This window comes from Sinohyriopsis cumingii, chromosome 12 (assembly GCF_028554795.1).
Source record: "Sinohyriopsis cumingii isolate HCF-2022 chromosome 12, ASM2855479v2, whole genome shotgun sequence".
NCBI lineage: Eukaryota > Metazoa > Mollusca > Bivalvia > Unionida > Unionidae > Sinohyriopsis > Sinohyriopsis cumingii.
The window spans coordinates 115,342,671-115,368,563 of NC_142972.1; the positions used below are offsets into that span (position 1 = coordinate 115,342,671).

The window sequence follows — 25,893 nt, forward strand, 5'->3', positions numbered from 1 at the left end:
ATCTGAGCACGAATCAGCCAAAACTGCTCTATCATGACATCTGGAGAGACGTTCAGGAGATTCAATTAAAGCATATAATTTATTCAATCATTAATTCAATGAACATATTACAGATGAAGATCATATATATATATATATATATATATATATATATATATATATATATATATATATATATATATACCTTTGATATGCTTAGTGGGGGGTGAGAGGCAGGTCTTTGTATTTTCATCAATCACACATTGCATGCTTGTCAAAAGAAAGAAACGGTGGCAAATATCGTGCAGTAGATTCAGCTCTTAACTGGAAGGCTGGTTCAAAGCTCTTAATTCTTCTTAAGCTTCAAAGTTAATGTATGTGCTATTTTTACTAGACAGATGAATTTTGCTATAACATTAATTAAAGCCCATGTCAATTTCCAATACTAAAAACGTTAACATTCTCATTTTTACCCTGTGACAAAGTTAGAGTTAAAGAACTGTATCGCCTATTTAAAACAAAACAATATTACTACGACTCAGGGTCTAAGACAATATAACAGAAAGAAAAGAAACCAACAAGTGTAGTAAAATCAACAAATTTATTTCTCTAAGTTGCAAAATGAAAATTAAAGAAACACAGTCTTGTGAATTAAATCCTAAATAATCCAAAGTGTCCTATCACAAGTCCAAAATTATAGAATATTCCGAAGTGTGTGTGCGTGTGTGCGTGTGTGTGTGTGAGTGTGTAATTTGGATTTTTAACATAGCTTTAACAATTCCTCAGTTATATCGCTACTATGTCTCTAGTGTGGCAGTTTATAGTGATGTCTAGCACTGGGGCATCATGCCGCAGACATATTCCGAATTAATACAAATAGTCTAAAATATCCTGATGTGTGGTCTAAGGTTGACATTGCCCGGGATACTAATAGTCTTGAATGGACTAATATACAAATAGTTTTGAATGTCCAGATGTACCACAATGATGCAAGCCATAATGTCTTTGAATGATTTCACCAAAATTCCAAAATAGTGTGTTAATCAAGTCAATGAGCACTTAGTAATTCCAACAAATGATTTAAATTGATAAAATAACATATGATCACAACTGTAAATGATTTCACATACTAATCTTAAAATAGGAATTAATAATGTGTTCACCAAATCCCTTTTATATACATCTCTACTTGACCTACGTTGCCATAATGTGTTCTAGAAAACTGGTCATTCTAATGGAAAATTACTGGTCAGAGTCTTATTGCAAACAAGACTGACCTTGAACTCGTGCTACGTGATCAAGTCTGTTTACTGCTTACAAAAATACCAAAAGTCAGGAATGCAAAAACTCTCTCCACTACGGACAAAAGTCAAACACAATATTAATTAAATATGCATAACACGATAAAACGGCAATTCCTGTGACTTGTTTAAAAAACAACTACTAGAATTCGAGATGTTAGCCTGATTTTAACCATGTTCTCATAAAGCGTCTAGAATAAAACCGGACTAGGCTCATCTAAAGCTTGAAGAATAACACATGGCAAGGTCCCTCAAAAACTTCTAGAATAAAACCGGACTAGGCTCATCAAAAGCTTGTATAATAACACATGACAAGGTTCCTCAAAATCTTCTAGAATAATACAGATCCAGGCACCTTATTCAACTTTACTCTATTCCAAATCAGTAGGCTGTGTTTGTCAGTTTTGAGCAAGATTTACAAGTATGGAGTAACATTTTGTACTCGACATGCCAAGTAGACCGGGCCAGATGACTAAGTATGGAATGCAAGTTTACGATGTAAACTCCTAAATGTCAAGGTTTTAACGGGGAGACGTTCATAGGGTCCGCTGGTGTCAAAAATTATTCTTTCTTCAAAGCTCAAATCTCTGTAGTCTATCTTCTAAACACTGATATCGACCATTTTATAAATGTTTTATGCTGTATTTAAAGTAAACACCAACTATAATTTGATCGTTATTTACCCTCTTTTGTATTCGAATTGGTTTAATTATCCACTACCTATCTGATACACAAGATTGGCTCCCTTCGTAATTGAAAAATACGGCTTGTTGTATGACAAAGATGAAAATAATGTATTGGAATAAAATTTAAATCTAATGAAACAATAATGTGCTTTAATTTCACCAAACGTGTACAAGCATTTGTAGGTAGTACAGAAGCTCAAAGGATTCTGGAAAATACTTACCGAACACAACGAGCGTATGCTGGGATCATCTGAGATGTGACAAATTCATCTATACTTAATCTTTCTTCAACAAAATTTGATTGGCATCCCATTGTTGTGCCAAATTAATACACAACTATTGCCCAGCTATTTTCCAAAAATAAAGTTTTTATGTTTAACTCGTTCGTAATCAGTATTTGGAACATCTTGGCAAAAGCAGTTCAATATTGAAATAATTTAGTTTGTATTAAATGTATCCGTTTGGGCCAACACGGCATAGATAATGTGTCTAGTTTGTTAGTTGCTCTAAATATAGTATAAATCGATAACAATGACAAGCCGTTAAGTTTATGTAAACTCCCGTCATTCTCTACCGGATGACCCCACACTGCACGCCGCGCACCGTTCGGGATATTCCTACAGCTGTACTGTATTACCATCATTTAGGGCGGCCGCGGACGGATGCCGACCAATCCATCAAACGGACCAAATTACGTCTTGCGTATATAAGGAAGGCTGGAAGCATATTCTATAACGTTCATACTCAACATTGCTTTATAACTGGATTATAACTGTGGAGAGAAAATACAACTCAGAAACGTGCAAATATCAAGGTAAGTACAACCGCAACTTTGTAATATATCAGTTTAAAATTTATAATTGACTTTTCATATAGGTAAAATTAATGAATCTTAGTTCAAGTAAATGGACTCTACATAGATGGGATATGATATTACCTTGTATGGAATCGTGATGAATGCATTAACGACTGATAAGTAGGATATATTTTAATAACAAATCTGAAACACCTAACGATTCATTTATCGCTGGCAAATAAGGACGTTAAAGTTTGCATTATATATATATATATATATATATATATATATATATATATATATATATATATATATATATATATATATATATATATCGGTAAATGTTTTTTTTTCTAAACTGTAAGTGAAATCCAAAATTGCATCTTGGCCGTGTTGCACTGTATGTGTTTAAATTTGAATGCTTGAATAAACCGCAAAATAAGCGTCGTTGTTTCAACCTGCGTCAATCAGTTCAATTGGTCGACTTCTGAGAATAAATAGACATGGATCGGGCAATATCGTCATCCCAAGCATGTCAGTTCCAATTCAAGCCCAAATTTTGTATTCATATAATCACAAATACATTGCTAAAAATCATTGGTTATTTTGATACTGGTTCGTAATTTCATTAATTATGTTGACACGGGTTGGTAATTCCATTAAGTTGACACAGGTATTGTGATTCTTTCATTGGTCGATATATCAGAGGAATTTATAGACAAGCAGCGCAGACGAAAACACAGAAATTTTGGAAACTATAGAACGAGCTAAAATAGTAAGTGTGATATATGCTGCTTTCCTTTTGTCCACTTAGGTCTTTTTATTGCTAATTTTTAAATTAGCTGAAAATCAGGATGTTAGTTTCTGCCAGCAACTTCATATTCAAGATCTGTATGTCTAATACGTAGCATTTCACTACTTATAACAATTTACCTTTATTACATCTTTCTTTCTTCGCTTAAAATGCAATAAAGGGGCATTAACTACACTGTTTATTAAGTCTATACTAAAATAAATCATTGACTACACTATTGTACAACATCTCGGTACTAAAATAAAATATTAATTACTGTTATGCAAGATAGGATTACAGTACTTCTGTATGTCATACCATCCAAACTATTTTTTAAATGTCTTCGCTAGGCATCAGAAATGTTTGCTGTATTACATAATGAAAACATTATAAGTCGTGCTGACTGATTGCAATGTCAATGTTCTGGGACTCCTAGTGTCTGACGTTGTCATACACATGACGGTCTTTTAGTGACGGAAATCGTTTTATACATGATAGTGTTCTAGTGCCGGGTTCTTTTACACACGACAGTGTTCTAGTGCCGGACATTGTTTTATACACAATAGTGTTCTAGTGCCTGACATTGTTTTATACATGATAGTGTTCTATAACCGGACATTGTTTTACACCTGCTAACCTACATGTATATGACACTGATTAACGCATGTTATCTGTCTAGTACGTGAAACTGTTTCACATCTGTTACCCGTCTGTCCAGTACTTTGGATTAACTTTAAGCGCCTTACAGATTCAGGTATTGAATTCATAAAACTATGAAATATCGTAACATTTTTTAAGGTCTGACGGCACTCAGTATAATCCAGACAATCTGGTGCCGAGTACGTTTATTTATCCCCCAGAAGGCATTGACTACAAATATAAGGAAGAAGAAAAACTAATTAAAAACATCTAAACCGCACTGATAAAATATCCAAAACCTTGAAAGCTGGAATATCATAACGGGACCCATCTCAATGCAAAAACGGTTGTGTCCATTGATCGTCTCTTACGACATCTACGAGAGTGCATCAGGCCTACGCTCCCGAACCCCCAGAGCGATTTCGATTCAAACCTATTTTACGCACCCGGGGATTTCGATTTAGGCCTTTTCTACATCCCCAAGCTCCCATGGGTATTTTGATTCAGGACTATTTTACATCCCAGATCCCGAAGGATGGTTTCGATTCAGAACTATTTTACATCCCAGATCCGGAAGGAGGGTCTCGATTCTTGACTATTTTACATCCAGAACCGGCAGGGGGATTTCGATTCAGGACTATTTTATATCCTAAATCCCGAAGAAGGGTCTCGATTCAGGCCTATTTTCCATCCTAGAATCGGCAGGGGGATTTCGTCAGGACTATTCTGCAATCCGGAGCCCTCAGTGTGAATTTGAATAAAAATCTCAGTCTTTTTAATCCAAAGTTTTATAGATTCCGATTCAATATGAATTCTAGTGTACGTTATATACTGTAATGTATCTACTCCAATTCTGGAATGTTTGGTATTACTTCTGGTTTCATTAGGTCGCTAGTATCTATAATCTATTATACAATTTAGTAAAATCGAAACTAAACCGTCTAGTTGTTAATGTACCAACATGTACACAACATGCAGATACAACAGCAACCTGACGAAACCGGAAGCAGTTCTAAACATCTTCAGACGGATGAGGATCTCGTTCTATTTAACCATCTGGTCAAGCTTGTTATTAATTGACGTTTAAAAAAAAGAGGACATCATAACAAAAGGAACAGTGACAATGTCGTTAAAATCCATTACGGACTTTAGGATATATTTAAGCTTACAACTTTTCGAGGCAGGTAATGTCTCTGCAAATCGTTCAAATTCATTAGTTCTGATGACGTCATATAAGAGAATAAACATTTTATAACAAGATTTAAAACTTCATTAACGGCGTTATAAGGAAGCCTTAAAGTAGCAAAACCTTCTTTAAGATGGTATTACACGCTTACAAAATTACAGATAATAAGATATTAAATGATTTAAACGAACTTTCCATTAATTTAAATTTCATGTTAAATCAGACAATGTTATATCTCAGTGAGCACCGTTTGAGGTGCTGTGCTTAAGTTATATTTCCTTAAAGAAGGAAACTTCTCTGGAAATAAGAATTTTTCAACCATTACATTCGTCATTGATATTAAAATGTGCGTGCCGTTTAAATATATTTATTAAGTTGTGGATAATTAAGTTGAATACGTACATTACAAATACCAGTAATTAACTTTCTATTACCTAATCTTAAATATTGCTCAAAATATTTCAAACTTAATTACCGTATTTACGACGTCATCAAAATCAAGTGACGGTAATTAATTTGGCCTGAGCTACCTTCCTTAGCAATATCAAACTGATATACTTGTAACTTTAAAACCATTTTCCCGATCTGACCAAAGTTTAGTCGCTTTGTACCGATTTTATGCCTTCTGTCAACGTGTCATATAAAATGTTAACTTGAGTGTCATTTTAATGCATATGGGCTTCGCAGGGACTGAACCGAGACTAGTCTAATTTTAGCGGGAATGAACGGAGGATAGTCTAAGTTATAGACGCATAAAAAAGAAATTGACGACCGTAGGCAATAACTTTCGTCTGATTGCCGGCAAAGTACAGCATGTGAATATTGTAATGCAAATATATACCAGAAGGAAAATATAAATTTAGTAATATTCGTAGATCTTTCTATTTTCGTTTCCCTTTCAATGCTCAACATGGCGAGGAGTAGAAAAGATATTTGACTGCGCCAAAATGGCTTCTGCTTCTTAAATATTCATCACTAGAATATATAAAGTTAATCTGATTATATCACCTTTCGCATTTGTCTCACTCTTTGACCTCTCTCTCTCTCTCTCTCTGTTTATGTGCATGTTGTGTTATACCATCAAAGCCACGCCTTTTTTAAATTGTAAAATCAAGTTATTTATGTCATATGCTGGATGTAATTAGATGTGCAGGCTTGTATTTTAAACATTATTTGTACATACTGTAGCGGAATCACTCCCTCGGCTACACTACCCCTAGTCTCGCTATATCAGGTTCTTTAGGATAGGTCTTGTATTTGGAGTGATACCCCACCGAATCTGTCTGAGGACCGGCGCTCCAGAGTGCGACAGATTTCTTCCCCAGCGGGATATTGTCTTATTCATGGCTTCTTGTCGCTGACTGGGTCGCCGACTGAGTCGCTGTGTTGTCGACCGGATCGTCGTCTGGGTCGCCAACTGTGTCGATGGCTTAATAGCAGAGTCACCGACTGTGTCGCGGACTGTGTCGCAGACTTGGTCGTAGAGTCGCCGACTTTGTCTTCCTCTGGTCGCCGACTTGGTCGCAGAGTCGTCGACTGTGTCTCTGACTTGGTCGCAGAGTCGCCGACTGGGTCGCGGACTGCGTCGCAGGGTCGCCGATTGCATCGCAGACTTGGTCGTAGAGTCGCCGACTTTGTCTTCCTCCGGTCGCCGACTCGGTATCAGAATCGCCGATTGTGTCGTTGACTTGGTCGCAGAGTCGCTGACTGTATCGCATAGTCGCCGACTGTGTCTTCTTCTGGTCGCAGACCGCTCCGGTGGCCTAGTGGTTGGAGCGTCCGCCTCGGATGCAGCAGGTCGTATTTCTACATACTTATCGTTCTTCCTTCATATTTAACCAGTTTGGGCGGATGATTGTGCACTGCTGATATAAACAAGTGTCCTCGGCAGTTCTATTTTACAATCAACTTCTATATTGCTAATTGTGCTCTTTCTCTTTACGTGCTTAAAAAACGGATTACTGAGTTTAACATCCTTTTTCATAACAAAACTGGATTACCGTGTTTAACATTATATACATCCTTTTCATACAAAAACCGGATTGCTGTGTTTAACATTAGATACATCCTTTAACCTCCATAAAGATTATAAACTTATATATATTAATGTCTTTTTCTGCTATTTGGCGTGATATGTTTCTTTTTATAAAAGAATACCAAGGCATCAGTAAGGTAGGCAAAACTATGTATAAAATATGCTTTGTGGAAACGTTGAAATGTTCAGCTTTTTGTGTTTAAACCTTTTGCTGGACCTTTTTACATAAAACCAATGCTAATCAAATAGTTCAATTTGAATAGTTCATGTCTTTAGTCCATAGTTCAATTTTAATAATTCATGTCTTGAGTCCATAGTTCAATCTGAATAATTCATATATTTAGTCCATAGTTCAATTTGAATAGGCCACATCTTTAGTCCACAGTTCAGTTTGAATAGTTCATGTCTTTATTCCATAGTTCAATTTGAATAATTCATGTCTTTAGTCCATAGGTCAATAATTCTTGTTCGTAGTGTGTATTTCAAATTGAATAATTAATGTTCATAGTTCAAGAATTCATGTCTTTAGTCCATATTTCAAATTTTGCATCTTATTGGTAATGCGCTGTCAATATTAATGTACGTATTATACATGTCTGGTGTATCCTGTATTCAAGTATATGATCGAAAAATCACATTAAACTTTTAGATGAATATCTCCAACGGTTTTGGTGATACTTTCTTTAAATCTCTGATTACTTTTTAGTGTAGAAAATACTTCTGCAGAATGTTAAAACTTTCACTTATCTAAAGCAATCATTCCTATAGATTGTTTTAGAAGGGTAAGTCAGCCACTTTACTTGTAAAAACATCCGACTTATTTGAAGACCAAGCGTGTTTACTCACTTTTTCAAAACCGTCCATCTAAAATTGGCCAGTTTCCCTTTCTCCATCATCGTAATGAACATTGACCTTTTCTTCATTATCGTAATAGCCATTGACCTTTTCTACATAACCGTAATAACCATTGACCGTTTCTACATAACCGTAATAACCATTGACCCTTTCTACATAACCGTAATAACCATTGACCGTTTCTACATAACCGTAATAACCATTGACCCTTTCTACATAACCGTAGTAACCATTGACCCATTCTACACAACCGTAATAACCATTAACCCTTTCTACATAACCGTAATAACCATTGACCGTTTCTACATAACCGTAATAAACATTGACCCATTCTACATAACCGTAATAACCATTGACCCATTCTACATAACCGTAATAACCATTGACCCATTCTACATAACCGTAATAACCATTGACCCATTCTACATAACCGTAATAACCATTGACCCATTCTACATAACCGTAATAACCATTGACCCTTTCTACATAACCGTAATAACCATTGACCCATTCTACATAACCGTAATAACCATTGACCCATTCTACATAACCGTAATAACCATTGACCCATTCAATATCATCATCATGTTCAATTACACTTTCTACATCATCGTAATGACCATAATCATTTCTTACATAAAATATCAGACATAATCTGTCTCTGTCTCTGTCTGTCTGTCTGTCTGTCTCTCCATTTAAATAGTGTTATTATCAGTACTTGTGACATGTTATTCCCCATAAAAATACTTTTCTAGATCTATCATCTGTCGTAAATATTCGTTTCATTTGTACTAGGGGTAGAGAGATTCTGAAATAGCTGAATTCATAGGAATTTAAAGATTTACACACTTAAAGTTTTGTTGGAGTTCAAAATATAATCTATTATGAAATGTTTATATTTTTTTCTTAGAAGTGATATCAAATACGATGCTGTGAATGAGTCGCCCTTGATTTAAGCGTGGTTTCTTACAAACAACAAGAACATGATACCCTTCTAAATTAGCTCTAAAAAATATTGGCGTCATTTTTGTAAACTAAAAAAAAGTTATTTCGTTAATGATGATGGTGATATAGCGTACTCGTCAGGGTTAAGTGATGATTGATACGCTGACACTAGGGTGTCTGGTGTGGTTAATAAAGGCCCTTGGTCTCTACTTAACCGATACAATCCGCCCTTGTAATTGGATCCAATTACGATCCCATATCCCATTTTTTACAGTACAAGGTTGATCAATAACTGTGACACGAGGGCAAATTTTAAGATATTTCATGCAGTAAAGGTCGAATACAAACTTAACATTTCTTTCAGGAGTTCTGCGACATACTTATATAAGGTTGAATATTTTGTCTGGTCGAGTGATAAAAAGGCAATTGATTATTTTCTTAGAGGCATTATAAATAGATTTATGATCTTTTTGTATTGGGATCTATATTAACCTGCGGGAGCTGCGAATCTAATTAATAGCTGGTTAGAGAAAAACGCGCCAAAGGTGAGAAAGTTTCGTATGATATGATTACTGTTATTGTATTCAGTTATGTCATTGCAAGATGTACCCGATTTTTGTGTTTCCATGAGAGAAAGCAATAGTATACGATGAAAATATTGAATAATAGGAAAAAAACACACTAAACGACACAGGTGTTTTGTTTCGATTGGTGGTAATTCGAGTTTAATATGGCGTATAAATACGTCGAGACCGTCAGGCCAACATGTTTTTCCTAAGCTGCATCAGACCTGTTTGTTTTTCCTTACACGGAACAAAACATGTATTTGGTTCTGTGTTTATTACACAACCCATTTTACGCTTTTCACATTTTAAAAAAATAGAGTGTAAAATATAAAGTGTAAAATATACCTAAAAGCGCAGTGGGAATTCGATACATCAAAAGCATACGCGCACGTCATTGAGAAAAACATTCTACAATTTGATTTCGCACACGTCATTGAAAAAACATCACAGTTTTATTTCACATATGAACCGCACACTGTTTTGATATACTTCTTATTTAAAAACTGATCATGAATTTAAGAAAATGTACAAATTAGATTTAATTTAAAAAATGTCTGAATAATTTATTTACAAACTTGTAAACAATATTTAATCAAATATATGCACGTGGTAACTATTTCGGCCTGGGTGTGCGTTACATTTTTATTTCAGCAATAACAATCATTAACTTCGTAACTGAAGCAATATACTTATTATTATTATTATACTTATTATTATTATTATTATTATTATTATTATTATTATACTTATTATTATTATTATACTTATTATTATTATTATTATTATTATTATACTTATTATTATTATTATTATTATTATTATTATTATTATTATTATTATTATAGAGGCAGAGTTATATAAGCTTGATGCTTTCTACAACACCGACAACTTTCCACGTGCAAACCTAATATTCCTAGCGATGGACTTTTAGAATTTCTGCTGGAATGAATAAAGATTAATTTTTGGACTCTGTAACATGGCAAAGTGTTACTTAAACAAGAGTCCAATAAATGTTAAATTTAAAAGCACAAATTAAACACACACACACACACACACACACACACACACACAGATTCATTTCTTATGTCTTATCCGTGCTCTTTCACGTCGAGTACGACGATAAGGACACTTTAAGATAAACAGGTTTGTCAGACATGCGTAGGGACCATAAAACCAGGGTAAACATTTGCTAACTAAATAAACTGCCTGCGTTTTGGTTGTTGAGCCTGGCTTTCCTAATGGAAAATGTATTGAACAATCAGTTGGAACAACTGAATACAAATACTTATAGACAGAAAATAAAATACGTGACGCGGGTATGATGTGCGTCATAAGACATGGGACTGATTATTCAGACCTGCCTAAACAATCAGTCGGTTTTTGCCACCGATTCAATCAGTTTGTATGATACAACGCGGATATGATGTGCATGAGGCGGTATGGAACCGCTTATTTAGATATGCGTAAATAACGGCTATTTTTTTTTTATTGATTCGCTTACTTTGTGGGCTAAATAGTTTTGGAAAATATGTGTTCAATTTTCAAACAAAGTTTTTCTTTTCTTAAAATATAGCCTCTGATACTTCCGTTCAAACGAAGTTTTGAAGTTTTTCAACTTTTGTAAAAAGCAACTCCTAATTATTTTACCTGCTAATTTTGTGAAAAACGTCATTAATTATTTTACCTGCATATTTTGTGCATTATATATATATATATATATATATATATATATATATATATATATATATATATATATATATATATATATATATATATGCTTCTGGAAAATATTCTGTAGAATGAAATCAGGAATTCAAAGTATGTCGGACTCCTTCTGAGTGGTGTGCAGCAGGACCATCTTTCATCTTTTGACAAAAACTCAACCCAAAACTATGTCAAATGACACATTTACGAGGGGTAATTAAACAGTTCTAAATATTTCGATATAAGATTTTTGTTTCTTTTGAACCTGTCAATACATTTAACACCGATAGATAGACAAAAGAAGGTTTTATAGAACGATCTTCGGCTGCATGTACAACACGCCAGACACCGTGGAATATATGCGTGCCATGTAACATACTTAAATGACGGTGTCCTAAAATGTCGGAGAAGGAGAATAATTATGCTGTTAAATCCTGGCGCTCATAGGGTAATATCTGATTGACAGAAAGGCCGAGTTGGGTAAGTTTACCGATGTAGTTTTCTGTCACATCGTACACTTTTGAGAAGTCTTCGTCGTTTTCAAGATGGTCGCGAATAGACGGAAGATGATCTGCTATGAAGGGATGAGTTGATGAGGATGCTTGATACACATTGGAATACATTTATCATCATCACGCGCATTAATTTGTCAGTATCTTGAAGAATCCTTTTAGAAATTCGTAACCGTTTGTGCAAGATGGGTTCTGCAATTCTTGACGCCTGATAAAAAACAGACTTTTGTTGAAATTGCTAAACAGCTACTTGTCAAATATTAAAAGAGATAGCAGAGACATTTGAATGAGATTGTCAGGAGCATTGGAAAATAATTTCGATTTTTGAACCAAATTAAAGAGAAAATAATATAGTTCGGATCCGATAAAACGAGCACAGACCACAAATAGTTCAGGATAGTCGGGCTGTCAAGAGAATTTTATATTTTTGGATGTAAAAAGTCCGGTCATACAGATACCTGTGCTTGTTTCTGCTATTGTAACTGTACATATTTATTTCTCCAAAATGTTGCCAAAAGCTATGGAATGCTACCGATGTCACGCAGTGGTACCCGACATATCCATCTATTCCATGATAACGCACAGGCGTATAAAATCCGCCGTCATGACCGACTTTATTGACCTTGCCATATCCTCTATACAGTCCTGATTTAGCTCCAAGTGATTCTTGGCTGACTTCCGCAAAAATTCGCTGAGGAGCAGACAATTTGAAAGTTGCCCTGAGTATAAAAATCCAGTTTTCCAGCGTATGAAGAATGTATAAAAAGTTAATGCAAAATAGTTTTTAATAACTGGAAAATCAGACCAAGAAAGCGTCCAGAAGTACACTGGCGTACTTTGAGGGTATGGAGTGACGTATTGTTCACTAGAAAGAACTTCATAGTACAACACACTTTTTACATACCCCTCAAACAGCTACCAATGCGCGGGGGCTCTACTGAGCTCAGAAAGCCAGTGGTCCCTTGTGACTCGCAATTGGTCCTTTTCCCCTATAGTCCTACACAATGCAATGCAAATTTAAGAAAATTAATGGGTATTTAACATATTTAGGAGCCACCAAGAAAATCTGAATGGCTGGGTATCTAGTGTAATGCTCTTGGAACAAAACAAATGCTATCTTTCAACTGGTTATGTATGAAGTCCATACAAAAATGAATTCACCGTAATGGTGTCTGTTTTACTTTTCTTACAAAATAGTGCTGGACCATCGGAGAGGGATTCCTGGAGCATTATAACAGCACATTAACCATCCTCCACAGTATCGGCCAGAATTGCTGACGATTTGGATATTTAAAAAAAATAAACAGGAAGTACTACCCAGTTTTCTATTAGGACGAAATTAGTACATATATTTCTGATGTTTTTTCCCAGCACTATTAATAACATGGAGTAAGGAATTATTTGGTGCATTAAGTAAGCAAAATATCAGGGGAAAAACAAATAAATATATAAGGCCAGCTGTTTAATAAAAAAAAGTATATGTGCTGTTTCTCCAATTATGGTTTATATATTTTGTGAGTCCATAAAAATGAGAAAAGAGAGATAACATTTTTCACATTAGAGGGGGCGGGAAATATTCACAAATAAATGTGTATAATAAATCTGACTGATCGGGAAATATTTAGAACTAACTAAGTGTAATAAAACTAATTGAGCGAGGAATATTCATAAATAACTAAGTGTAATAAAACTAACTGAGCGGGGAATATTCAGAACTAACTGAGTGTAATAAAATTAATTGTGCCGGGAATATTCAGAACTAAGTGTAATAAAACTATTTGAGTGGGAAATATTCAGAAATAACTAAGTGTAATAAAACTAACTGAGCGAGGAATATTCAGAACTAACTAAGTGTAATAAAATTATTTGAGCGAGGAATATTCAGAAATAACTAAGTGTAATAAAACTAATTCAGCGAGGAATATTCAGAAATAACTAAGTGAAAAAAAAACTAACTGAGCGGGGAATATTCAGAACTAACTGAGTGTAATAAAATTAATTGTGCCGGGAATATTCAGAAATAACTAAGTGTAATAAAACTAACTGAGCGGGGAATATTCAGAACTAACCAAGTGTAATAAAACTATTTGAGTGAGGAATATTCAGAAATAACTAACTGTAATAAAACTAACTGAGCGAGGAATATTCAGAAATAACTAAGTGAAATAAAACTAACTGAGCGGGGAATATTCAGAACTAAGTGCAATAAAACTATTTGAGTGGGAAATATTTAGAAATAAGTGTAATAAATCTAATTGAGCAGGATAATGTATAGAGGAATGTTCTACATACGGGGGAAAAATGCAACTGCCGTGAGCAACTTTTCTTTATTCGAAGCACGTACATATTTGAGAGATATGCTGAATATTTTATGGCGCAAATTTTCAAAAAGAGATCAGTAAGTTGTGACCTGTGGTGATAATGAAATATCATTTTGAACTGTTCCTTGATAACTGGAAGTGTAACAAAACATGTAACAAAACAATGAACCATTTCGCAATTTTAGTTTCATACTTTTCAGGCTAAACAAATCTCGCACATCAGCCGTCCAGGGATTCGGATTGAACACTTTTTGTAAGAGAACAAAAGTACTAGTATTTATGAAGATAAAAACGAAAGCTGCATATTTGAAAAAGAACGCCCATTAATTTATTGCTGTACTCAACCCTCAGGTATTTAAAGGATGTTTCATTTATCAGATTATCGCAGTGTAGTATTCTTATCTGGAGGTACACCCTGACGTAAATAGACGACCCCAGAGGTGTTAGAACTATAGACCGATAAGAAGATTCACCGGCATGTTTTATACACCTGTTAACAGTAGCATACTATCTTAATATGACATACAAATAATAATAATAATAATATGAAGAAGATGAAGATGAAGAAAGAGATGGGGTTGAAGCATGATGAAACTGATGATGGCAGACTAACAATGCAGATTTTGCGAAGAATCTTTACTTTTTATTGAATTTACTCAGAACAGTTCGTTTTTAGATTAAATCAGCAATGAAATCGGTAGAAATAAGGTAATACATATATCACTTACAATTATTTGCGGTATTATTCTGTAAGCCATCATTCTTCTTGCTTTTATTTTTGATTACCTGACAAGTTTTATCTAAAACTAAGTTCAGATGTAAGAAATGGAGCGGAAATTGTAAGTTTTACATTATAATTTTGATCTATACAAAATCCCACATATAGGCAAGTATGACGAAAAATCCGTGAAATGGGGAAAATAACACATGTGGACAGATTGTTGTTGTTGTTGTGGTAGTGGTGGTGAAATAATGAATACCATAATGTTTTCAATGAAAAGAAATGTAATGGAAATGACCATCTTAATAGAAATAGAAAGGGAGAAAAAAAATAACATAATAGAAATAGAGATGGAATAACTAGCATACTTTAAAGGAGGCGGAAATAACTACCATACTTGAAATAGAGATGGAATAACTAGCATACTTGAAATATAGATGGAATAACTACTATACTTGAAATAAAAATGAAATAAATAGCATAATAGAAATAAAAAGGAAAAAGAAATAACTAGTATAATGGAAATTGACAAGGAATAACTAGCATAAATGAGACGGTGGGTGGGTGGATAATTAGCATAAATGAGACAGAAGGAGAAATAACTAGACGGGGGGGGGGAATAATAACTAGCATAAATGAGACAGAGAGGGGAATAACTAGAATAAGTGAGACGTGGGTGGGAGTAGCTAGCATAAATGAGATGGAGGGGGTGTAACTATCATAAAAATGAGACGGTGGTGGGGAATAACTAGCATAAATGAGACAGGGGTGGGGAATAACTAGCATAAATGGGACGGGGAGAATAACTAGTATAAATGAGACCATTCCCTTGTGATAAGTCAACTTCATTCATAGTAAGAACCTCATAAGAAATAGTTGTTTCAACTATTTTAAGGTCGATAAGTACATATTAGTACGTGCTGCATGTCGAGTGCGTTAAAGTGTTGTTACCCTCGTAGTGTGCGATAAGGCCGGAGAGTCAGATGCGAAGATTTAACGACTATAATGTCAACTGATATCATATGTAATCAGTTTAAAATGAAATTCATGTACCACACATGCAAAGGTATGAAGGGACGGCGGGCTCTATCAAGGTACATGTGCCCTTGGGCTTGACACTTTATTCCATTTGCATTGTTGCTTCGCTGTAAAACACCAAAGACCATGCACCAAATCTAAATTCGTAACCCCTTTTAAGACACTATTTCTTAAGAGAGTACACCAGAATGAACAAAGGTAAAAAGTTTGATTTCTGTTATTTTTAAATCGAGATCGATATTTTGTATTTTGTTCCCAATACTGTGCTTATCCAGGCCTTTTAATTTTCGTATAATTTTCTTTTATTCCAAATAACAGTCTTCTTACAAATCATATGGTTTTGTTAAGTAACATTCATTTATTACTTTGGATATGTAGGTAGTAAATTAATTAACATTCATTTATTACTTTGGATGCATTGGTAGTAAATTACCTCTATAAGTATTACAATACTTGAACTTTAGAAACGTAATTGGTTCCGTCTACACAGTGCCTGATTTATACATAGCGAGGCCCTAAGCTATGGGAAGCTGTAGAGGCCCTTTATGGTATAAAAGTAAATTTGAGAGGCCCCTTCAGACTGTGATTTCAGATTGTGAGGCCCTAAGCTGTAGCTTGTTTAGCTTATACCTAAATCCGGCACTGCGTCTACAATATCACAGCAACACCGTGTCCTTTATTTTCTGAAGTGTAAGGATTTTAATATGGACTTGCATTTGAAGATGCTAACAACGGACGTGCATTTGAAGATGTTGACAACGGACGTGCATTTAAACATGTTGACAACAGACTTGCATTTGAAGTAGTTAACAACGGACTTGCATTTGAAGATGTTTACAACGGACTTGCATTTGAAGAAGTTAACAACGGACTTACATTTGAAGATGTTTACAACGGACTTGCATTTGAAGATGTTAACAGCGGATTTGAAGATGTTTACAACGGACTTGCATTTGAAGATGTTAACAGCGGATGAACAATTGTTTGATGGCAAACAAATAATAATACTAATAGCAATAACAAAAACGATAATATAACAAAACGTGTCAAAACATAATGCAGTCTTCCAATAAGCTGACCTTATGCAGTATAGTATTCTTGGTGATATTTAGTTTTGTTTGTGGAAAAGTTGGTTTCATCGTTTGTTCTTACGTTCTGCTTATATCGTACAGAATAACGAACTTATGATCGTGTTTCCTTTCTTATCATTTGTTTAACTTATTGAAATATGAATACTGCACTGATCTTACACCTGAATTGTGATTACTAGATAGGTCACGACCTCGAATTGTGATTACTAGATAAGTCACGACCTCGAATTGTGATTACTAGATAGGTCACGACCTCGAATAGTGATTACTAGATAAGTCACGACCTCGAATTGTGATTACTAGATAAGTCACGACCTCGAATTGTGATTACTAGATAAGTCACGACCTCGAATTGTGATTACTAGATAAGTCACGACCTCGAATTGTGATTACTAGATACAGTCATGCTGTATTCGTGACAGACAGGGTGGGGATTTCGAAACCTATCATTACACCAGTTAGCTAGTGTGGTGTATCATTGGACAAGGCACTTTACTCCGATTGCATGTACACTAAATAAACCACTGGTGTTGCTGTTCCGTAAAATATCACAACCCAAAACCAAATGATGTATACATACATACATACATACATACATACATACATACATACATACATACATACAGACAGACAGACAGACAGACAGACAGACAGACCGACAGACGGACAGACAGACATACATACATACTTGTTGTTGTTGATGTTGAACGCCATTTTTCAGCACACGATAGGCTATACATGGCGGCCAGTATTAATGGTGGAGGAAGAACCCGGGAAAATCCCGGAAAGAACCACCGACCCACGAGAAGCGACTAGCAAGCTTTCTAACATTACCCACATTGGCCGGATAGGAGACTCGAACCCACGCAGACAGAGGTGAGATGGCAGTGATCCGTAACGGACAGCGATTTAGACCATTCAGCCACTCGGGGCCCCCACATACATACATACATACATGCATGCATAGATACATACATACATACATACATAACTAGAAAATGCAATACAAAATCAAAGAGATATTGATTACACTTCTAATCCCTTTCAATCTTTAATCATTTGTTTCAATCGTTTGTCTATGAGTTTCAATTTTATTCATTCTGTTGTTTTTCAATTAAGAAAAATAGTCTTTCAAAAGTTCGTATGATATATATATATATATATATATATATATATATATATATATATATATATATATATATATATATATATATATATATATAATTTCTATTCATCATAGTAAACAATCCAGTCAGATGGTTTTCTTTTATGGCTATTTCACAACCACCACCATAAATCATTATCAATACCGAGTTTGACTCTGCTCAGAAAAAAACCGTTGTTAGCCAACAAGTCTTCATTAAATTTTCCAGTAATTGCTTGTCCTTTGAACTAGTATATTACAATGAAATCGATACTTTCTTTGATATGCTATATTTTAATACTTTCATATCAGTACGTAATACATGTTCATTAAATCTCCACACATGTTTCTCGTAAGATACCTGATTTTCTCTTGCAATAAGTATGCGTCCGGACATGGGCCCTTTGTAATACTGAACAGGTTTGATTAATTATGTACCTGTAACGTATCAAATATCAATCTTCTGTCGACTGACAGTAATTGACGTCAAAATGACTGACTTACGTAACCTTTCAATGTTTATTTCTGTTTTGCGCCATTCATAAATGTCAACAACAAAAAAATGCTTATTCGTACGGATATTTTATCACGAAAATATAGAGATAAAATTTGGTATCAAATTTCAAAACTAATATTCTGTCTATAATAAACCAAATTTGGAAAATAGGGCAGATAGAGTTATGATTCAATCTAATTTGGGAGTTAACATTGTTTACTACATATTTCATGTTTGGTTTGAAGAAACCCGGGAATATGCATCGGACACTAACATAGTAAACAAAACCATACTTAGTAAGAGTCAGTGATGTATTTACTGTCCAGGGTTCGTATTCGACTTAGGACCTTTGCACACATGTAAAAAAAACAACAAAAAAAAAACAAAAATAAAACAAAGGACACTGCGTGTTTCATACCCTGAAGAAAACGGTGCACAACTAAATGAGGGTATATATTTTAAGACATTAAACGTGTTCGATCGTTCACAGTGAATCGACATTATCTGTCAAATACGAATTACTAATAAATAGGAATAGCTTGCAAAAACGTTCACCTCGCTCTTAATACCAACAGCTTCAAGAGACCACTCTGTAATGCAATATTCCAAATCTAGTGCATAACGGACATGTATAGTCATTATTATGCAGTGCTCTCTCGCAGTATGCCTAAGAACGCTTATAAGTATAAACGAAAACACTATCTTCAAACAGCACGTGTATATTCCGGTGTTTGAAACAAGTCACTGTCACAAAGTTTCCACCTCAAACCGACTAAAACTGGCCTGATAAAAATCGACATCGGTCTTTCTACTTTATTGTCGGACCTTGTTCGTAAAACCAGGCGTGGAACACGATGCATAAAAGATTATATTTTGACGTTATGGCTAATTAATCAACCTACCCACAATATTATCTTTCTATATTTCTTTGCTACAATATGTTTTTCAAGTGTTAGTGAAATTAGATACTAACAATAATAATGATTTTTGTAGCAACTGTATATATATATATATATATATATATATATATATATATATATATATATATATATATATATATATATATATATATATATATATATATATATTTCTTTTTCCTCCATAGAAATGCGATAGAATACACTGCAAGAAACAATTTAGTTGAATTTATGCTGAATTGCAAAACAAATACACAACTGTAAGATCATCGACCGCTCCAGCCGCCTAAGTGGTTAGAGCGTCCGCCTCGGATGCGGTAGGTCGCGGGTTCGACCCCCGGTCGAGTCATAACAAAGACTTATAACAATGGTACAAGCCTTTGGCTCGCTTGGCGCTCAGCATTAGGAATTTAGTGTTAGGACTGGTCGGCCTGGTGTCAGGATAATGAGAGTGGATGGGACATCATGCTACATGTCTACACACACACACACACACACACACACACACACACACACACATCGATTCGTTAATGCACAGTAACAATACTAATGCGCACATAGTATCGCCGAGCAAACTTTGAACTTCGTCGCGCGCTCGACATTGGCTTGACAAAATTCTCCTTTGGGTTCACTTAAAACTGAAATTAGAGTTATATTGTGAATTAATGCGCATTGAGAAAACTTTTCCAGTTGTTCTGGAATTGATGGATTTCGTTTTACTGTCGATTCAACTCAGTTCAGTCTTTGTGCTTGTAATGAACTGGGTTTATTAGCTGAGTCCATTCCATACCATGTACATGTGAGTCAATTCCATACCATGCACATGTGAATCAATTCCATACCATGTACATGTGAGTCAATTCCGTACCATGTATATATGATTTGAGCAGTGGAGGAGTAGCCGTAAATCAAGTACACCCCTGTCATTTCTGATGGAAAATGAGTGGAAATTACAATATAATCAAGTTTTGGAACCCATGACATGTACTTCGGATTTTCAGAACTAAGAAAGTACATTTTATAGAAATTCAAGATGCAAAAATATAAATATATTTAATGTCATTCTTATTACTAGCTAAAGAAAATTATAGTTGTGCCCTGTCAATTGGATGCTCTCTGTTGGAGGGAACCCATGCATTGTATGGCTTCTATCGCTAGCATACATCCAAAACATTCTATCAAAAATCTTAAACGGGGAAATTTGTAATGCAGCTGACGGTCCGCTTAGCTAGAAAAAATAAGACTTCTTTTTGGCGTATTGTCTCTGAGACTTTTAGTTTTGTACCAAAACCTTCCGTTGAGTTTGTCTCTAATTTTGTGTTTTGACTTACTTTTAAAATTGTACACGTCTGATAGAAATGCGGTATCCCTTGGACTCATTATGCTTATATATGCTATTTGTATAGACCCTTGGACTCAGTATGCTTATCTATGCTATTTGTATAGACCCTTGGACTCAGTATGCTTATCTATGCTATTTGTATAGACCCTTGGACTCAGTATGCTTATCTATGCTATTTGTATAGACCCTTGGACTCAGTATGCTTATCTATGCTATTTGTAGAGACCCTTGGACTCAGTATGCTTATCTATGCTATTTGTATAGACCCTTGGACTCAGTATGCTTATCTATGCTATTTGTATAGACCCTTGGACTCAGTATGCTTATCTATGCTATTTGTATAGACCCTTGGACTCATTATGCTTATCTATGCTATTTGTATAGACCCTAGAGATGACCGGTCATAGTCTTAACCGTTCTGTTTGCGACAAGGTACGAAAAGTTCTCCTAAATTACTGTTTAAATGATCAGAATGGTATTTTTCATAATGCATCTCTTACATTTGTTGTGGACTTTGCGAATATCACGTTCATTCGTTTTTTACTTGTTTGAAGTTTTCATTTGTGACTCAGTAAACTCGTCCACAGCGTTAACTTTATCATCTCTACTTTCAAAAAGGACAAAACAGATTGTTTAGTTCATCCGCAATCAAATCTAATAAACCAAAATCTAAATGGTCTACTACATGAGTGTCCATGATTTGTTTTCCAAGTAGGTCCTAATACAAGACATTGTTTTGTAAACAATATATAATATGCCATAATCATTTCATTCCTCCAGTCTATCGGCTTTACAAATCTTCTTTTCCTCTTTTTGTTCTTTGTGCGTTGCTTTTGCCTTTGTCTGTTTGTTTTATCAGTATTTTTTTGAACGATTATGTACCCGTAGATGAACTGTTATATTTATTTTTCTGAAGTAAAATATAGTTCTGTTTCACTGTATCCCTAATACTTACCTGTGCATTTAGCGCTGTCTTTCAAATTTTGTATTATTTGTTTCTAATGTCATTTTACATGTGTGTTTTCCTCATACATATGAACTTACTTTAGTATTCACAATCCTTCTTTTTGGACCGGTAACTAATACTGAATGGTTTCTTACAAGTCTATATATTGAATGGTCCCTTACAAGTCTGTATACTGAATGGTCCCTTACAAGTCTTGATCTGATTATAAACGCTCCTTTTATTATCAGTTAAATTTAATGTGAATTTGATTGCTTTCCATTTTCGACAATAGACGTCAATAGAAAATGGCTTTAGCAGTGGTATACATATAAGCAAAACATAGCGGATCCATTCTGCAATACTAGTAGTTATTACAACTCAAAAGATTGTCAGTTCTAACCAACTCATGACAAAATGTCAACATTGCTTTTGTAACATTTCAATAGGCATTGTGGGGTGTTCGAGGGTCACAGATGCTTCGTACGTTATTAAAACTGCCAATGCGTATATTCGAGAGTCGCAAACGCTTGACAAGTTTTTTTGGAAAGTTCATCCCTCTCCATTTCGATGCGCTTATAACTGATAACTAATTATATAATTAGTATGCTATTTATCAAACACTATACAGTGCTTTTCATGTAGTTTCTAATATTAGGTTAGTATTTTAAAATGATTAAGAAAAGTAACAGCGGGGTCAGTTGGGATTATTTTGGCGCATGGTTGTTTAACTGCACGTTTTTTTTTTTTAAATTCTAACAATATTTTCTAAATTTTTGTTTCGTACACAGTTAATAATTTTCGAAGCTAATTTTGTCTTAAGTTGCAAAACTTTTCACATTTTCAAAACTGTTTACTTTTGCAGATTGCACCTTGAAACATATCAACTTAGGAAAAGAAAAAATATTGATATTTTTGTCTTCATAAATGTACTTTTTGGTCATCGGTGAAGATGTTACAATCCCCGTGTAACGAAACTGTTGAACGACAGTTTATGTAAGAAAGATCAATTAAAGGTCGAGTCAAATGAAACCAATGACGCATTTGACGTTAACTTAACAGGATAAAAATGTAATTCATTGTTTTATTTTAAAATACGGACTTGATACGTATAAATATGCACATAAATTGAGTAGAAAATCTTTCGTGTGCATTTGACGGACATACTGTAGGTACATAAAGGAAAAAGTGACGCGCATGTTCTTTTCCATCTACGCTAGCTACTAATCGGTGATCCATTTCGTTCCACGTCAACCATTGGTAGACGTAGCTAGCCTGAACCACATCTACCGCTCCACTGTGTAACAGATACAGATGAAGAAACTTATCCAATTAGATTATTCGTTTCATTTACCAGCTGGTTTGCAATAATCATCGCAGCGTCTATAGACAACGACACGTATCTCGGGTCAGTTTTTCCAAGACAACCCTTTTACACACAGGTGTTACTTCCGAGCCAAGATATGTGGATACATGGAAATCATTTTATTGAATACCCAAGATATGTAACAAGCTTGCTCGTTGGCTAATTAATTTGACTTGCTACAGGCAGTAAGTCTTTCATAAACAGTAGAGCAACAGGGCACCTGCTTAAACATTGTTACGTTTAGCTACATATGCAAAGGCACCGTATTTTATTTCATACCTATTCAATCGTCCATGGGTGATCTGGCTTTCGATACAGATGTTCAGTCTGTAATTCCGTGTCACACATTTCGTAGCGCACACCTAACATATCCGTATCGTACATCGAGGTTGGAACTACTTTTACAATTTGTAATATTAAATAATAGTCCAGTTACAAAATATCAGGAATTATTTATTACTATACCTAATAAATTATTCACAAAGGTCAACACATGTTTGTAACTCTTAAAAATGTAGTCAGATTTGGTGAAAATAGCCGCTTTTGCCGATGTAGATAATGGGAGCCTGGTGGGCAGTTTATGTGCATTTCATAGTATCTAGAGTTCTAGACCGATAAATTATAATTAGTTCAGGTAGGAAACAATACCGTGAGCAGAATGTTTGACAATGAGTTCTCGGATGAAACTGGTGTGCAAAGTGACATCAGACAGACGAGAGAGAGAGAGAGAGAGTACTTTGTCGCTGTAATCTTGTGTTGAATTTTGTTACAAATAATCCTGACAAGGTAAGAAAGACTCAGGGAGTCATGTCAAGACTGAAGGCATGGTTAGAAAAGACCACGTTCGGAAATAAAACTGTATCCCATATTTAATTCCCATGACAAATTCCACAAAGTAATTCACCTAGAATAAAATAAGTAGCTAAGTTCCATTTCACCTTCCGAGTTTCAAAAGCATGGTTTGCGCAATTATATTTCTTAAGAAGCGAGTTTAAGTGGAGGGATTTGCAATCTATCAAAATTACCGAGGAATAGAGTTTGTTTAGTACATTTGATGACAAAACTGACAGACATGTGTGTGTGTGTGTGTGTGTGATTTGGATTTTTAACGTAGCTTTAACAATTTTTCAGTCATATCGCTACGATGTCTGCAGTGTGGCAGTTTATAGTGATGTCTAGCACTGGGGCATCAAACCGCAGACATGTAATATGATGTCCCACCCAGTCACATTATCCTGACACCAGGCCGACCAGTCCTAACACTAACCTCTTAATGCTGAGCGCCAAGCGAGGCAGCTGTTAGTACCATTTTTGTAAGTCTTTGATATGATTCAGCCGGGGGTTCGAACCTACGACCTCCCGCTTCCAAGGCGGAAGCACTAACCACTAGGCCGCCGGAGCGGTCGACATACATTTGTAACATAAAGGTAGATGTATCACAGAGAGCAGCGGCTGTTTTCATTGTGACGCCAAATTATAGGCCTAAGAATTACATATTACAACTATGTGTTGAGACTTTTTCATTACTGGGTCAAGTGTAGAAAACCGTATGTTGACATTTTAAATTCTTGGTCTTGTTTTTTTAAAATAGAAAATAAAGAGAAGAAAAGAGAAATATTGCAGTATTGTTTAGAATTTACTTGTTAATTATAACCAAAAGATGAATATTAAAAATCTAGTCCTTATGCTAGAAAGTGACAGAATCTTCGATTTCTTAAAAACATACACTTAGTATACCACTCTGTGTTCAATGCATCAACACATTCCTGTATTAACTGAAAGCATACCAATAGACCGTTTGAATGTACTATAAATTATTGAGATTTCTGTATTAACTTGAATATGTTTAATCACTGTTAGTCTGTAAAATTTGCTCTGAAACTTACTCAGAAGAAGAGTGTCTATTCGGAAAGTAGAGTGTAAGAAAAGAGGCCCCAACTCGTCCAAAACTTATGTTCCGTTTGAGGAGTAAAGAAGAATTTACTGCATATTAAATCTATTTATGGGTCCCATTAAACATTTGTAAATATTCAAAGCTAATCACCATATCTGCAATGCAGACAGGCTGATAACGTAAATCCACAGCATGTATTTAGTCCTAGCACTGGATACGTACACGGAGATGGCTTGTACAATATCTTTCATAAAACGCCAAATTCCCAATTCATTTTCTTTAAAATTATGCATTACAAACTTTAAAAGAATGGCCTCGAGATTCTTATGCTGTATCAAAAACTCGTTCTTTCCGCCCGTTCAGAATAAAACACGATGTTTGATATCGCTTCCGGTCTTATCGAATTTCTTTTTGATTCTGTATTGTGTGTCGTTTGGTTGATTCACAATTGGACGGTTTAGTTTGTAATTTACCAAAATTGTACACTGGATTATAGATACAATTAGCAACCTTACGAAACCAGAAGCGATACTAAACATCGAGTCAGAGTAAATACAATGCATTGTTAAAGGTCGGTGTGAAACGAGTGGACTGACTTACCTTTGCTAGCAAACACGTTACTT

At 34.9% G+C, this 25,893-nt stretch overlaps 1 protein-coding gene across 1 annotated transcript in view; it reads left to right on the forward strand.

Annotated features, from left to right (window-relative positions):
* Positions 1-2,555: 2,555 nt before the first annotated feature.
* Positions 2,556-25,893, forward strand: part of LOC149787294 (alpha-tocopherol transfer protein-like) — a 112,272-nt gene continuing 88,934 nt past the window's right edge. Inside the window, exon 1 of the mRNA XM_089977827.1 lies at positions 2,556-2,780. The gene's annotated coding sequence lies outside the window, so the exon portion shown is untranslated. The remainder of the gene's footprint in view (positions 2,781-25,893) is intronic.